This window comes from Taudactylus pleione, unplaced genomic scaffold (assembly GCF_031769625.1).
Source record: "Taudactylus pleione unplaced genomic scaffold, aTauple2 ptg000103l, whole genome shotgun sequence".
In the NCBI taxonomy this organism is placed as follows: Eukaryota; Metazoa; Chordata; class Amphibia; order Anura; family Myobatrachidae; genus Taudactylus; species Taudactylus pleione.
Genome location: NW_028284505.1, coordinates 4,020,507 through 4,034,924, shown reverse-complemented (window position 1 = coordinate 4,034,924; position 14,418 = coordinate 4,020,507). Strand labels below are relative to the sequence as shown.

Sequence of the window (14,418 nt, the reverse complement as noted above, 5' to 3'; positions counted from 1 at the left end):
ATGAATTTTTCCTTAAAAAAATTGTAAGACCCCCCTAAAGTTGTAAAAACATGGGGGATCACTATGGGTACCCCCGTTTTAGCCTTTAACTGAAAGTCGGGGATTTAAATAGCCGCAGCAGGTGTTTTTTTCCCGACATTGAAGAAGTGATGCAGAAGAGCACTTAGGTTAATTTTTTCGTTTTTTAAAGTGGTCCCATCAAATTTGGGGTACATGAAAATGGGTACTAGCATATTTTTATGTCCCTAAAGTAAGTTTGTAAATGTTCTGCATTTGTGCACCTGCCGCTATAATTCTATTCTAGAAAACACGTGCCGCATACATGCAGAATAGCCCTGAACCTATTTCCCTATTGTTAAACAATTTTTTGCCATTTTTTTTTTTCACCCCAATTTTTAAATTAATGTTTTGGGGTGTCCCTATTTTTTTTTAAAACTTTTTTTGACACAGTTCTTTTTTAAATGTCAGTCCCAGGGGTGCAGACTATTTTTTTTAAGCCTGCACCCCTAAACCCCAATTCTGCACTTTTTTTCGACACCTATTCAATGGTGAAAACTTATCCCCGTTTTTTATCAAAGACTTTTCAAAACTGCGATAAGTCTTTGAAATTGAATACGGTATAAAACTAAAACCTGCGATAATGACGTCATACCTCCGATATTAACGCAAAAACGATGTTATCGCACCCATATTGAATACCCCTGAAAGAAAATCCTATTTATTTTTTATATTTATTAAAGGGATGAACAACCGTTTTGTGACGTCTTTTATTCTACTAATATTCCAGTAATTATAAAGTACAGTTAATGCTAAAATTGTTTGCCTGCTTTTTTTCATTGCTGTCTTAAGGACTCCTGTCCGCCATGTTAGGGGCTTCTGTGGTGGCAAAGTATTGAAGGGTTCCATGGGTCCCACGTGTGTTAATTACTGTGGGGCCCCAAGTTCAGAGGTCTCATGTAGAGCCCCAGTGTTTCTAAGTGTGGGCTGGTAATGCAATTTCTTGCGCGGCCCCCACAAGAGGCAGAACCCTGTGCTTGTGGTCTTGCTGTGATAGTGGAAACCTATACAGGGTCTCAAGTGTTGGGGCTGGTTGGGGGAACCTTGACTAATTTTACTATAGTGTCAGTGCCCAAAATATTTGTCTTTAGCCAGTGATGTCCGTGTGCCCACTTAAAGCGCTCCTATGATATGGAAGCATTGGGCAGAATACAATTCAAAAAGTCCAACAAAATTCCCACTTTAAAAAGCCCCTGAAGGTCTTTAAGAGCACACGTATGTTTTTGTAGCCAAAACACCACGCATAATGCCGGCATGGACTTAGTAGTATAGCCAAGACTTTGCTGGGGTTTGGTATGGGAATCCCAATGGTCAAAATCCTGACAGATTTAGGTAAAAGTACTGTAACCCTTACCCTAACTCTCCCCCTAACCCACCCCTTGCCGCAGCCCCATCCTAAGCCACCTCTCCCGCAGCTTGATCTAACCCTTCTGTCCCGCAGCCTACCCTAACTGTCCCCTTCCGCAGCCTAACCTTAACCCTTCTGTCCCGCAGGCTAACCCTAACTGTCCCCTTCCGCAGCCTAACCTTAACCCTTCTGTTCCGCAGCTTACCCTAACTGTCCCCTTCCGCAGCCTAACCTTAACCCTTCTGTTCCGCAGCTTACCCTAACTGTCCCCTTCCGCAGCCTAACCTTAACCCTTCTGTCCCGCAGGCTAACCCTAACCGTCCCCTACCGAGCCTAACTTTAAACCTCCCATCCTGCAGCCTAACCTTAACCCTTCCGTCCCGCAGGCTAACCGTAACGTCCCCTACCGAGCCTAACTTTAACACTTCTGTCCCGAAGCCTTACCCTAACCCTCCCTTCCCGCAGCCTAACCCTAACCCTCCCTTCCCGCAGCCTAACACTAACCCTCCCGTCCCGCAGCCTAACCCTAACCCTCCCGTCCCGCAGCTTAACTGTAACCCTACCCCTAACCCTCCCCGTAACCCTAATACTTACCGCCGGAATGTGTCAGGATTCTAACAGCGAGGATGCTACTGTCGGTATAGTGACCGTCGGCACCCTGACTATCGGGATCCTAACGACATCCCCTTTGCTGTGTATAGCCATGGGGATGTGGATGGTAACAGTCCAAATTCAATTGGTAAAGCATGAAAAATTTGAATTAAGTGGAAAACTAGGCTGATACTTTGCCGAACAATCAAAAGGTTGTTTATCTACCCCTATAAATGGGTTCGGAATATTAGGTCGGCGGTCATTATGGACATTCATAATGTCGACATAATGTCATTATGGTCTTTATTCCAACAATGTGCTTTTCAGATAAATCTATCCGTAATGCTATACCTAACCCCTAAGCCTAACCCTAGTGCTCATGTAGACATATTGTCAATGCTGACATTTCCTATGTCGTCATTCCGTCCATGTTGACAGTTCCAGGTGTCGACAAACATAATGTCATAATTTTAAACGATCCTGACGTAATAAGTATCGGCATACTGGTGTCTACATTGTCATCGCGGACAATCTGACTGCATACCCTATATACAGCAACTGTGGGTGCAATATTCTGTGTAATGCATTAATTACTGTACAAAAACCAAATAACTACTCATCTATGCCATTTACTAACATATAAACACTATAATCTGATTGTTGCCATCAACTCCGTTTTTCTTTTGTTTATTGAGTTCAAGTAGTTGATGAAACCAGGTCTCAAAATAAGCCAATAAGTAAAGTTCTGGAACGTTCTCTAACTCATCTCCGGTGATGTCTTTTTGTTCGTTAAATGAATCTTCTGCAGACGATGTACCTCTCAGACAGGAACATGACTCAAGTGCACCCAAGATATACAGACCTAATATACGGGCAGAATGACAGCGGTATGATGATTCATTAGTGTGCTGCATCTCTAGGGGGATGATACCGCGCTGCAACAATGTGGCCGGTGACAAAGGGCCTTGTATTAGGAAACAAAATGAATACTCTGGAGTCTTCCAGGCTGATGAAAGGTTGTAGCAGAGGTTCAGCGTCTTAGCTTGAAACTAGGGCAGAATTTATTCTAGTAAGTTCACATAATTCCTATTGTGGAAAAGTCGCTATACGGATCATAGAATAATTAGGTGTCAATCTGATGTTTTTGAGGTGTGCAACAAAATACAGTGTGTGTGTATATGTGTGTGTGTGTATATATGTGTATTTGTGTGTGTGTGTATTTGTGTGTGTGTATTTGTGTGTGTGTGTGTATTTGTGTGTGTGTGTGTATGTGTGTGTGTGTGTGTGTGTGTATGTGTGTGTGTGTATTTGTGTGTGTGTGTGTATTTGTGTGTGTGTGTATTTGTGTGTGTTTGTATTTGTGTGTGTGTGTATTTGTGTGTGTGTGTATTTGTGTGTGTGTGTATTTGTGTGTGTGTATTTGTATTTGTGTATTTGTATTTGTATTTGTGTGTGTATTTGTATTTGTGTGTGTGTGTGTATTTTTGTGTGTGTGTGTGTGTATTTGTGTGTGTGTGTGTGTGTATTTGTGTGTGTGTGGATAGAGAGGGAGAGATGCTCAGCCCTCATAAAATTAGAACCATAAACATTTCATTTCAAAAACACATCTACAGATGTGTCCATTTGCAGCTTTGAAAACGTGCGCACGCATCGCAAGATGCGATATTTTAGCCACAGGCCTGTTCGCTTCGCACTATGCAATGCTATGGACCTCGGGCGCATACGCAGCACACGCGACAATTCGCCTGCCCGCTTTTCGTGTTATGCGTCCTGTGATTTTTTTTTTTCTGCAATTGCGGCAAAGATGCGAATGGACACATCTGTATCGGTAATGACGCATCTACAGACATTTCAACAAATATCATACGATATAACGAACCAATCCGACGATAGAGCTGTAAGGAACTGGGGGCCACAGGTCAAGGCTCAGAGGACCACATGTGGCCCATCACTGCCCTAAGAGCTGGTAACATCACTGATGACCACAGTCAGTGGTTGGGTCCCAAAGTGGGTGCCATGAGACACTAGCAGGGGTGCCACGTGCTGGTGGTTCAGGACCAAAACTAATTATCTATGGTCCACGTGATAGGCAAAACTAATGCTGGTGGCTGCTACTAATAAACTACATGGATTAAAGGTGGGTAGACACGGTACGATGTAGGTAACGATGCGATCTCATTAACAATTTCTCTTGAACTCCTGAACACTCCTGGACAAACGATATTGTGCATACACATGAAACGATAGTACAAACGATATTTTGCATACATAGGAACGATAGTACAAACGACATATTAACAACTGGAAATCGTTAATGATATATCATTTGGCAGCAAACAACCTCACTATGCATCTTCTGTCCCCCCATCGACTGCCACAAAATAGAGGAGGGGAGTGACCAGGAAAAGTGACGATAAATCGTTCGTCGTCCATGAAATCGTTCATCGTGTATACACGCAAAACGATGTGTGTTTATAATTGTGAAAAACAGGTCGAGATCTTTCTGCATGTTGAAGAGATCAACGACCACGACCAACGACCAGCGGGTCCGCGCATGGCATCGTTATCTTGCCTACACACGGCACATTTTTAAACGACTTGTCGTTCCAAATGGTCGAAAACGGCAATATCGTTTAAAAAATCGTACCGTGTGTAGAGTCCTTCACAGAAGTGCGATCCTGTCCACCACAACATAACTGACCCTAAGAATGACAGATAAGCACAATTCACTTCATTTAATAATTTGGGATGAATTTCACAATAATACCACTTTCAGACAGAAATATCCCTAAAACCTGGGTTTTTCCCATATCTTTCAACCCGGGAAGGACCGGGGAATTTGCTCCTAACCCCCTTTCACACAGCACAAAATTCCTGGAAAATTCCCGGGTCGACCCCTTTCACACAGAACACAGATTATCCCTGCAATATACAGTGTGTCATAATAAATGGACTGCTTTATGGCACACAGTCATGAAAAGTGCAGCCCGTGCACCGCCGTCTCAGCCAATAAGCACTGCTTACTATGCCCGGAGTAGAAAAACCCGGGTCGGCACCTTTCAGACAGCCGCCAACCCGTGTAAGTCCCGGGAAAAACCCAGGTAAATACCTGGGTCGAAGTACCGGGAATTAGGTCCCGTGTTGACCCTTTCAGACAGAAAAAAAACCCAGGTCGACCCGGCTAGAGCTGGAAAATTACCGGGTTCTTTTCTCTGTCTGAAAGGGGTATAAGAAACTCTTGGCCTAGGAGCACCATAAAAAATTGCTGATACTCTGGGACGCCCTGATTCTAGAAAGTTTGGGAGTCACGGCCATTGTGAATAGACAGGCTAAGTTACCATAAACTGTGATTCATAACACAAATGGTCTCAGGTGCACTGTAATAACCCTGGAATATTTCAAAGACTGTTGAAACCTTTATGAGACAACTGACAAACTTGTTTCATAAAGTATTGGAAACAAAATGACATTTACATTACACTACTCAGGGATCCTATTATAATGGCACTTAGAATTCACTGAGCTACATCTTTTCATAAGAGCTCTCTCTCCTTTTAGATGGTAAAGTCTGCTTTTAGAATCTATAATGCAATCACAAAGAGTTATTAAACCATTTGTACTGTAGTGCTATAATCTCTACCTCCAGCAACATTAATGGCTTTTTTAGTTTTCCTCCCATAGAATAACACGTCTTAGAGTGCACAAATTATCTACTTTGTACCCTGCGAGAGATTCATAGCTTTAACATTTACACGTGAAAAGTTCGGTCATAAACAGTGAAGGAGTGATAAGCACAGAGCTGAATCCGCATTGTGTCACTTTATATAGACTTAGTACTGTTTAATCCCAGACAAGACCGTGGGGTATCCATCAATGGGCCATTTAGCTTTAACTAAAGATTCTGCATGCTCCTATGTTGTTAATCTCAGAATAAATGTCACCTCATGTAGGTTGCGCCAATAGCAGATAAGGTAGGGGGAAGCACGGAGATTGCGTCAGTAACAGATACTGTAGGGGAAGCACGGAGATTGCGTCAGTAACAGATACTGTAGGGGAACCACGGAGATTGCGTCAGTAACAGATAATGTAGGGGAACCACGGAGATTGCGTCAGTAACAGATAATGTAGGGGAACCACGGAGATTGCGTCAGTAAGAGATAATGTAGGGGAACCATTGAGATTGTGTCAGTAACAGATAATGTAGGGGAATCACAGAGATTGTATCAGTAACATATTATGTAGTGGAATCATGGAGATTGTGTCAGTAACAGATAATGTACGGAAACTACATAAATTGCATAATTAGCAGATAACATAGGGGAACCATATAGGTTGCATCAATAGCAGGTAATGTAGGGGGAACCACGGAGATTGCGTCAGTAACAGATACTGTAGGGGAACCACTGAGATTGTGTCAGTAACAGATAATGTAGGGGAACCACGGAGATTGTGTCAGTAACAGATAACGTAGAGGAACCATGGAGATTGTGTCAGTAAGAGATAATATAGGAGAAACAACGAGGTTGTGTCAGTAACATAATGTAGAGGAACTACGGAGATTGTGTCAGTAACAGATAACATATTGGGGAACCATGGAGTTTGCGTCAGTAACAGACAACGTAGGTGAACCACAAAGATAGGGCTAGTAACGGATAACGTAGGGGAACCATGTAGATTGCATCAGGAACAGATAGTGTAGGGAAACCATGTACATTGCATTAGTAATATAATGGAACGGTACCACATAGATAGATCCTTTACCAAACAACGTAAGGGAACCATGTAGACTGCATCGCTAACATAATGGAATGGAACCACGTATATTATATAAGTAACTGATACCGTAACTGAACCACATAGATTGTGTGAGTAACAGATTACATAGGGGATCCACCGCAAGCCCCAGTGAACTTCCTGCTCTAATAGAGCAGGAAGTTCACTACTGACATCACTGGTGATGTCAGTAGGGCCGCCCACAAACGGCAGGCATTCCTTCAGAAACGCCTGTTTGTCCAGCCACACCCCCCCCCCCTCTGCACGCCTACAAAACGGGGCGAGCTGTCAATCACAATCGACAGCCGCCCTGTCTTGTAGTGAGTCCCGCCGTGAAAATTAACTCGCTACGGGGCTCGCGCGTGCGCACTGCCTGGCCATCGACCTGCTTGCGAGCGCTGTGCGCTCGCGAGCGGGTCTGAATCAGGCCCTGAGTTATATCACTCATTGTGAATGATAAAACTCATTGATAAATGGGCCCCTGAGTGACATAACGTCCCTCTTGCTACCCCCCTATATGGAGCTCCAGTCACTGACCGAGGAGTCAACACTTGGTGAGCCTCCCCTGCATGCAGTAGTTGCCAAACATTAGACTTAGAGGGGTATTCAATATGGGTGTTTTTTGCATTAATATCGCACTTTTTATCGTTTTTGCGTTAATATCACTTGTTTTAGTTTTACACTGTATTCAATATCAAAGACTTATCGCAGTTTTGAAAAGTCTTCAGGGCTATTCTGCAAGTATGCGGCAGGTGTTTTCTAGAATAGAATTATAGCGGCAGGTGCACAAATGCAGAATTTTTTAAAACTGACTTTAGGGACACCAAAATATGCTAGTACCCATTTTCATGTACCCCAAATTTGATGGGACCACTTAAAAAAATGAAAAAAATAACCTAAGTGCTCTTCTGCATCACTTCTTCAATGTCGGGAAAAAAACACCTGCTGCGGCTATTTAAATCCCCGACTTTAAATTAAAGGCTAAAACGGGGGTATCCATAGTGTTCCCCCATGTGTTTACAACTTTAGGGGGGTCTTACAATTATTTTAAGGAAAAATTCGTAACTTTACGCAAATCCAACTTCGGAGTTTCCCGTTTTCGTTAATTTTATATTGAACACGGGTATAAGCGGGAGCGCGCACCAGACTTAACGCAGAAAAAAAACTCCGATATGAAATGTTAACTTCGCCAGGGAAGTTAACCTTTCATATTGAATACCCGTCTATGACTCACAGGGTCGCTTGGTGAATGGGCTGGTTAACTTATGTCTGTTGTTATGAAATTCTCTTACGGTCAGAGGATTTCCCTGTGATGTGAAGAGGCCGGAAATGACTCAAATATTTACTGGATGTGGTGTGGAAAAAGGAAATACCTGTACAATTTATGGTATTATCCTCCATTCACGTATATGTATAACATCCGGCGTCAGTGACTGAGGGGGTCATTCAGACCCGTCGTTAGCGCCGATGTGCTCGGACCGGGTCGATGGCCCCCCACAGAGCATGTGCACGACGGCGCCGGCGCCGTCGTGCGCACACGTGAGACCCGCTACGACCGACAGCGCCGGTCATAGCAGGTCTCGATCCAAAGGGGGCGAGCTGTCGATGTTGATTGACAGCTCGCCCCGTTTGGAAGGAGGGCCGGGGGGTGGCAGCCCAAATGGAGGCGTTCCCATGGGAACGCCTACCGTTTGGGGGCGGCCCCACTGACATCACTAGTGATGTCAGTGGAGAGCTTCCGGCTCAGACAGAGCCAGAAGCTCTCCGGGGCTTACGACAAGGGAGACCCTACCCTAGGGTCTCGTCGTAAGCCCCGATGGTCGCGATGGTCTCTGACCATCGAGACCATCACCGGAGCGGTCGTTAGCCATGTTAACCCACAGCCTAACGACTGCAACAGAAGCGGCCGGTCAGGATGCAAGTGGCCGCCCAGTTTCTGAGCGACCGCTTGCATCCTCCGACCGCCTCTGAATGAGGCCCTGAGAACTTACAGTTTGCACATCACAACTGTCCTCAGGTTCAGCGTCAGTGCCAGGACGATTAACTGGTTCATCATCATCATCACCCTCATCGCCATCAACAAGGGCAACACCGCTAGATGTAATGGTGACTATCAGGGCCGGCACGAGGCATGTTCGACCAGTGTAGCCGAAAAGGGGCGCCACCCCATAGAGGCACACCCCTCCTTTTTCGGGCACTGTCCCGCTATTCCACTCGCGGGCCAAAGTGTCTGGCGGGCGGTCGTGAGGTTGGGCACCCCCACTGCCGCGCTGCGGTGCCGGACCCAGGACAAGCTGAATGGATGCTGCCCACATGCGTGCAGCATCCATTTGGTGCAGGAAGATGGCTGGGGGCAGCCCAGCTACTGTAGGAATGCTGGGTCTGCCCCCAGCCTGATGTTAAACGGGAGGTGTGCCATATGGGCATGCCCCCAAATAGCGTCATTCAGGAGTGTGGCCTACGGTAATTAGGCCACGTCCTCCTTTTCAGTCAATTAACGGGCGCTCAGGCCCGTTCTGCACAGGGCGCAGCTCCTATTGGAGCCGGCCCTGGAGACTATGATATATTGCATATGTTGGATCACGTTTGGACCATTGCCTTGTTTTCCCATTTCTTGATTTTGGAACTATTTTTGGTGCTTGTTTGTAAGGTAGAAGTTGAGGGGCTACTACTGTATCATTGGAACTACACGACATCGTGTTATCATTTTCACTATTCTACCCTACACTTTCCTCCACAGGGTAGTGTTTTATTCTCCTAAAGACATTGGATGGGGAGGCATCAACACCACTTAGCTTCCTTACCACTTGCATTGACATTGCCTCTTTTCTTGTATAACATACTCAGCATTGTAGGGTTGTCTGAGTGCATTTGCCTTTTTTCCCCCTTTTCCTGATTTTGGTGGTACATTATCTTCCTTATTCCAATATCTTTGAGCTTAGGAGGAGAGTACGGTGCTGATGCAGAGTTGAACATGTTATTTTTTGTGGACAGATTTTGAGTGTTTGCTACTGTACACATGTACACATGATGCTGAGTTATAAGTCAGTTATATCTCCTTTTGGGGCTTACGGGGCGTAACTGGGTGGTAACTGATTGTTCACACATGGGCAAAGTTCAGTGAGGGCAAAGATATACCTGTATTCAGGCAGATCTTTTACACCAGGGACCGGGCACGTGCAAGTGCATCTTGATAATGAGCTGTGAAAGAGATGTAGGTATAGGGGCAGTAACATAGATCGGTACAACTCTGCATACGTGTAATTATTTAGTTCTGTGCACACCATGTGAGTGCAATTACGGCCGACTAGTGTTAAACTAATGTTTATCTTTATCATCCCTTTGAGGATGACTGTCACATCACCGTGCTACTGTCTTGTCATGCTCGTCCTCAATCTGCGGCATATAGTCACTGGTGCTATACTGTAATTGCAGAGGTACTTTATTATTATCACAACTTCCAGGACCTGACTGATTGGGCCTAATTCAGAGGTGAACAGACAGACACTGCACCGGCCATAGGACTGCTGCAGGCATCGATGATGCATACGATGGTGCAGTGAAAGTGGAGTGTCTTGAATCACTGGCGTTGCAGGGCTTGCACATTCAGGTGCACATGGTGGTGCACTGATAGACACTCCACTATCAGTGCACCACCGTGACTCAGGATAGGCAGAAACTAGCATTTGCATAGTATCACTCCTCAAAAAGGCGCAGCCTGGGTGGCAAATGCGCGCACCTCGAAATCAGGCCCATTGTCTATAGTGTGCAATGGTGTGACTCTGCTTCATAATTTGACAAAATATACTGTCGAGAGTCACTGGTTATATAATTACATGAGCTTCAAACATGGGCAGCCTCTCCTAGGTTCACCACTTTATTTTGAGAGTTTTTTGTTTTGTGGGGGTGGGGTGGGGTGCTGGGGTACGTGTCTTCACACTTCATCATCATCATTCTGCATAAGGTAAGTGAAACTACAATAGACTATATATTGGGGCTTTCTGGTACAATAAGGGCCTGATTCACTCCCGATCACAACTGCGATTACACATGCGATCAGCGTATTCACTGCGGTGCGTGAACCGACCACTGCGATCGGGACTGCGATTGCAGTGACTACGCAGACCCTTTTGACAGAGTGATTGACAGGAAGTACAGTTTGGGGGAGGTGATGGGGGGTTGGCGAAACGCAGGCGCGCCAGTGTATTCGAACGCCTTTGCAGGGGCATGCATAAATTATCCACAGTGCTCAAAGCGTGCGATGAGGTTAGCAATTCCTGAGTAAGTTCAGAGCATGTGCAAGTGTGCGTGAGGCTGCAATGGCACTAGGTGTTACCGATGGTTTTGCAGTCTTGCTATGGATTACGGATGCGTGTAAGGTAAGGTGGGCGTCCTTATGTTGTGCTGCGACTGCCTAGCGATCACAATGGATTAGCATGCTATCGCAGTAAGACTGCGCGCGTAATCGCTATTGCAGTTGTGATCCGTAGTGAATCAGGCCCAAAGTATTGCAGTTTGAGGAGTAGGGGTAGGGCAGACTGACTAGGGCAGAGGACTATAAAGCTGTCTGGTGTGTTATAAGAAATGCACCACTTGAGATACAGTAGCACTGGCTATTTGCAATCCTAATTGAGTAATATCAAGTTGGAAACTATGGGTTTTGGATTTATTACACTACAGTAACAGGGAGGTTACAGATGTGGGCAATATTGTAAAATGAGACAAAGCTGCTACTGTACATCCTAAATGTGCACAGAACAAAAAGCAAGGCTGAAGATTGGAATATCCAGGGGCCAAGCTACTGAGAGTCACGTCACCAATTACAATTACATAGAGTAGCATTCATAGACCTTTCATCTGATTCATCGGAGTTGAAAATTTGGGTAAATTTGAGCCGATTTGAGAAATTATTTTTTGTTCCACCTCTACTGCGCACCCCAAAATAATTGATCTAATATTGAAAAAAATAAGTGTAAAGATCAAGGCCCTCATTCAGAGCCGCTCGCTAGCGGCAGTACGCTCGTTCCGAGCGATGTTCGCACATCTGCGCATGCGTACGGTTTTTAGTACGCATGCACGAACCAGTCAGTGCGGCCGAAAATCGTTTGTACGCTATATAGCGAGTGCCTGCTATTTTGAGTGACAGAATGAGGCGTATGTGGGTGGTAACAGGGGAAGGTGCTTGAAAACGGGGGAGTGGAATTCGAACGCAGGCGTGCTTAAAGGTGAAAACGGGCGTTTTAAGGGAGTGCATAATTAATACAGCAGCGTCATTGACCACGTCACTTGGTTTTTTTTAACTCAGAACTGCTCGCAAAATAGCGGTTGAAAAAACCAACCACAAGAATAGCGAGCAGTTCATACGCTGTACGATGTACTTGATTAATCTAATAAATAGCGGACATGACGTATGGTGCGAGCGGCCAGGGGGCGTTTTTATCAAATAAACGAGCGAATGTTTTGCTCGCTCGTTCAGACTTAGAGGTGTGAACAGACTGCAATGTGCGAACGGATCATTTGAATAGCCACCCCTTGTTTTTGAACGAACGACCACAAATAGCGAACGGCTCTGAATCAGGCCCCAAGTTCATAAAAGATCTAACTGAAACGAATCCTGCGCATGGGGGCACATTTGCAGCGGGACAAGCCGTGTTGAAAGGAGTTTTGCATGCAGGGTAAATACTGGCTCCTTTCCCATGTAGCCCAGAAATACCGGGCAGCTTCGTTCTCACACTGTGATCTAACACTGAGCTAGAAAGCGTTTCATCTTAACTCATTGTACCATGCAGCAAGCCCCTAACCCCAAGCTCACCGTATAAGGTCACCATTACGGCATGGAGGTTAGATATGGGAGGCTTGTCCTCCCTTACAGCTCTGGGCTACTTCCTCAATTGCTCATAGTATATTCATCTCATGCACTGTGGGGGGAAATGGACTGTGCACATTGGGAGGTCTTCTCCTGGTACCAGGTTCTCAGGGCCATAACTAGGGTGTTGTGGCCGATGCGCCTGCACAGAGCACACGTACCCTGTGGGCAGAACCGGCCACCTTCACCCGTGATCACAGCCATTACCTCTTCTACTGCCCGCCAAAATGTATAATAGTAGCAGTGTGCCTGGCTCTTAATTTACTGGGCGCACCGCTATACTAATACACATTACAGCGGGCCGGACAGCGTTGCGGCTGCCTGCCCCTGTGGTCTGCCCCCTCTCTGCCTCCTGTTGTAGTGTGACTGTTTTCAGGGAGGGACTGGGAGAGACGTCATGACGTCTCTCCCAGTTCAGTCCCACAGTGCCCTGCGCCGAGGACCCGCTGCCGTTCCTCTGGGTGGGCTGCAAGCCCCCCACCCCCCCGGGTCCAACAGTGACCTTCTGAGAAACTTTACTATAAAGATAAGTGCTGCTTTAGAAAAGAGACCCGGTGGGCGCAGGGGGTGGGGGTGTGGGATTGGTGCTGTGGGCATAATATGTAAGGGGCATTACTACTGTGGGCATATTGTGTATGGAGCATCACTACTGTGGGCATAATATGTAAGGGGCAACACTAATGTGTGGTCATAATGTGTATTGGGCATTACTACTGTGTGGTTATACTGTGTAATGGGCATTACTACTGTATAGCGTAACATGTATAAGGTACACTACTATGTAGTGTAATGTGTATAAGGGGTATTACTGTGTGGCGTAATTTGTAAGGGGCGCTATTACTGTGTGGTCATAATGTGTAAGGGGCATTACTACTGTGTGGTCATAATGTGTAAGCGGCATTACCACAAGGTAGTGTAATGTGAATAAGGGGCACTACTGTGTAATGTAATGTGAATAAGGGGCACTACTGTGTAGTGTAATGTGAATTGGGGGTACTATAGTGCGGCCACGCCCTTTCCCTATGAGACCACGCCGTTTTTTCGGCCATGCGCCTTTGACACGCACTGTCCCTGTTTACAATATGGTGTCAGCACCAATGCACTTTCTGGCACAGGGCACCAAAATGTCTAGTTACGGCTCTGCTGGTTTTTACCTCACCTAGGAGATTACCATAATTGCCACTTATGCAGCATTTTCAATTAACTTTGGCTCAGCCTCTGCACAATTTTATAGAGGAAGCACATTAATAGACTCATAAACCAATGTAACAATAAAGTAAAAAGGTTAAATAGTGATACTGGCAATAAAGGCAGCGCTGATGTGTTTTACGGTTGGGAGTCAAAAAATTAAGGTGGGGGGTCAAATGAACAGTATTTTAGGGAGAGGAAAGACTGAAACTAATTAAGGGGTTCTCCAAGGTGACAGCGGGAATACTGTGCAGTCCAAAATGTTTTGCAAAGTGTCTGCTCAAATGGACCATGAAAAATCTACAATGTGGAGGGGCTGAGGCTCTCACAATGTGCAGGATACCAGTATTTTATTCATTTATCCAGTTCATTAATGACTCCCCGTCTGATGGCTGCAAGACGTCAAATCGTCACAGGAGATTTGCTGCCCATCCCAAAAGTTATTTGGAAATCACGAAACCACTGGAGGATATTTGTAGAAACATACTTGCTGTCACTGGATAAACAGTACTAGAAAATAACATAATTGAATTAACTCTTCTACATAGGTACCCGTATAACGGTCTTCAGAAACTGGGATGTCTAAACTATTTCA

At 45.4% G+C, this 14,418-nt stretch overlaps 1 protein-coding gene across 2 annotated transcripts in view; it reads right to left on the bottom strand.

Moving 5' to 3' along the window:
• Positions 1-14,418, bottom strand: part of NEGR1 (neuronal growth regulator 1) — a 693,794-nt gene that overhangs the window by 345,136 nt on the left and 334,240 nt on the right. The gene's annotated exons all lie outside the window — the stretch shown is intronic.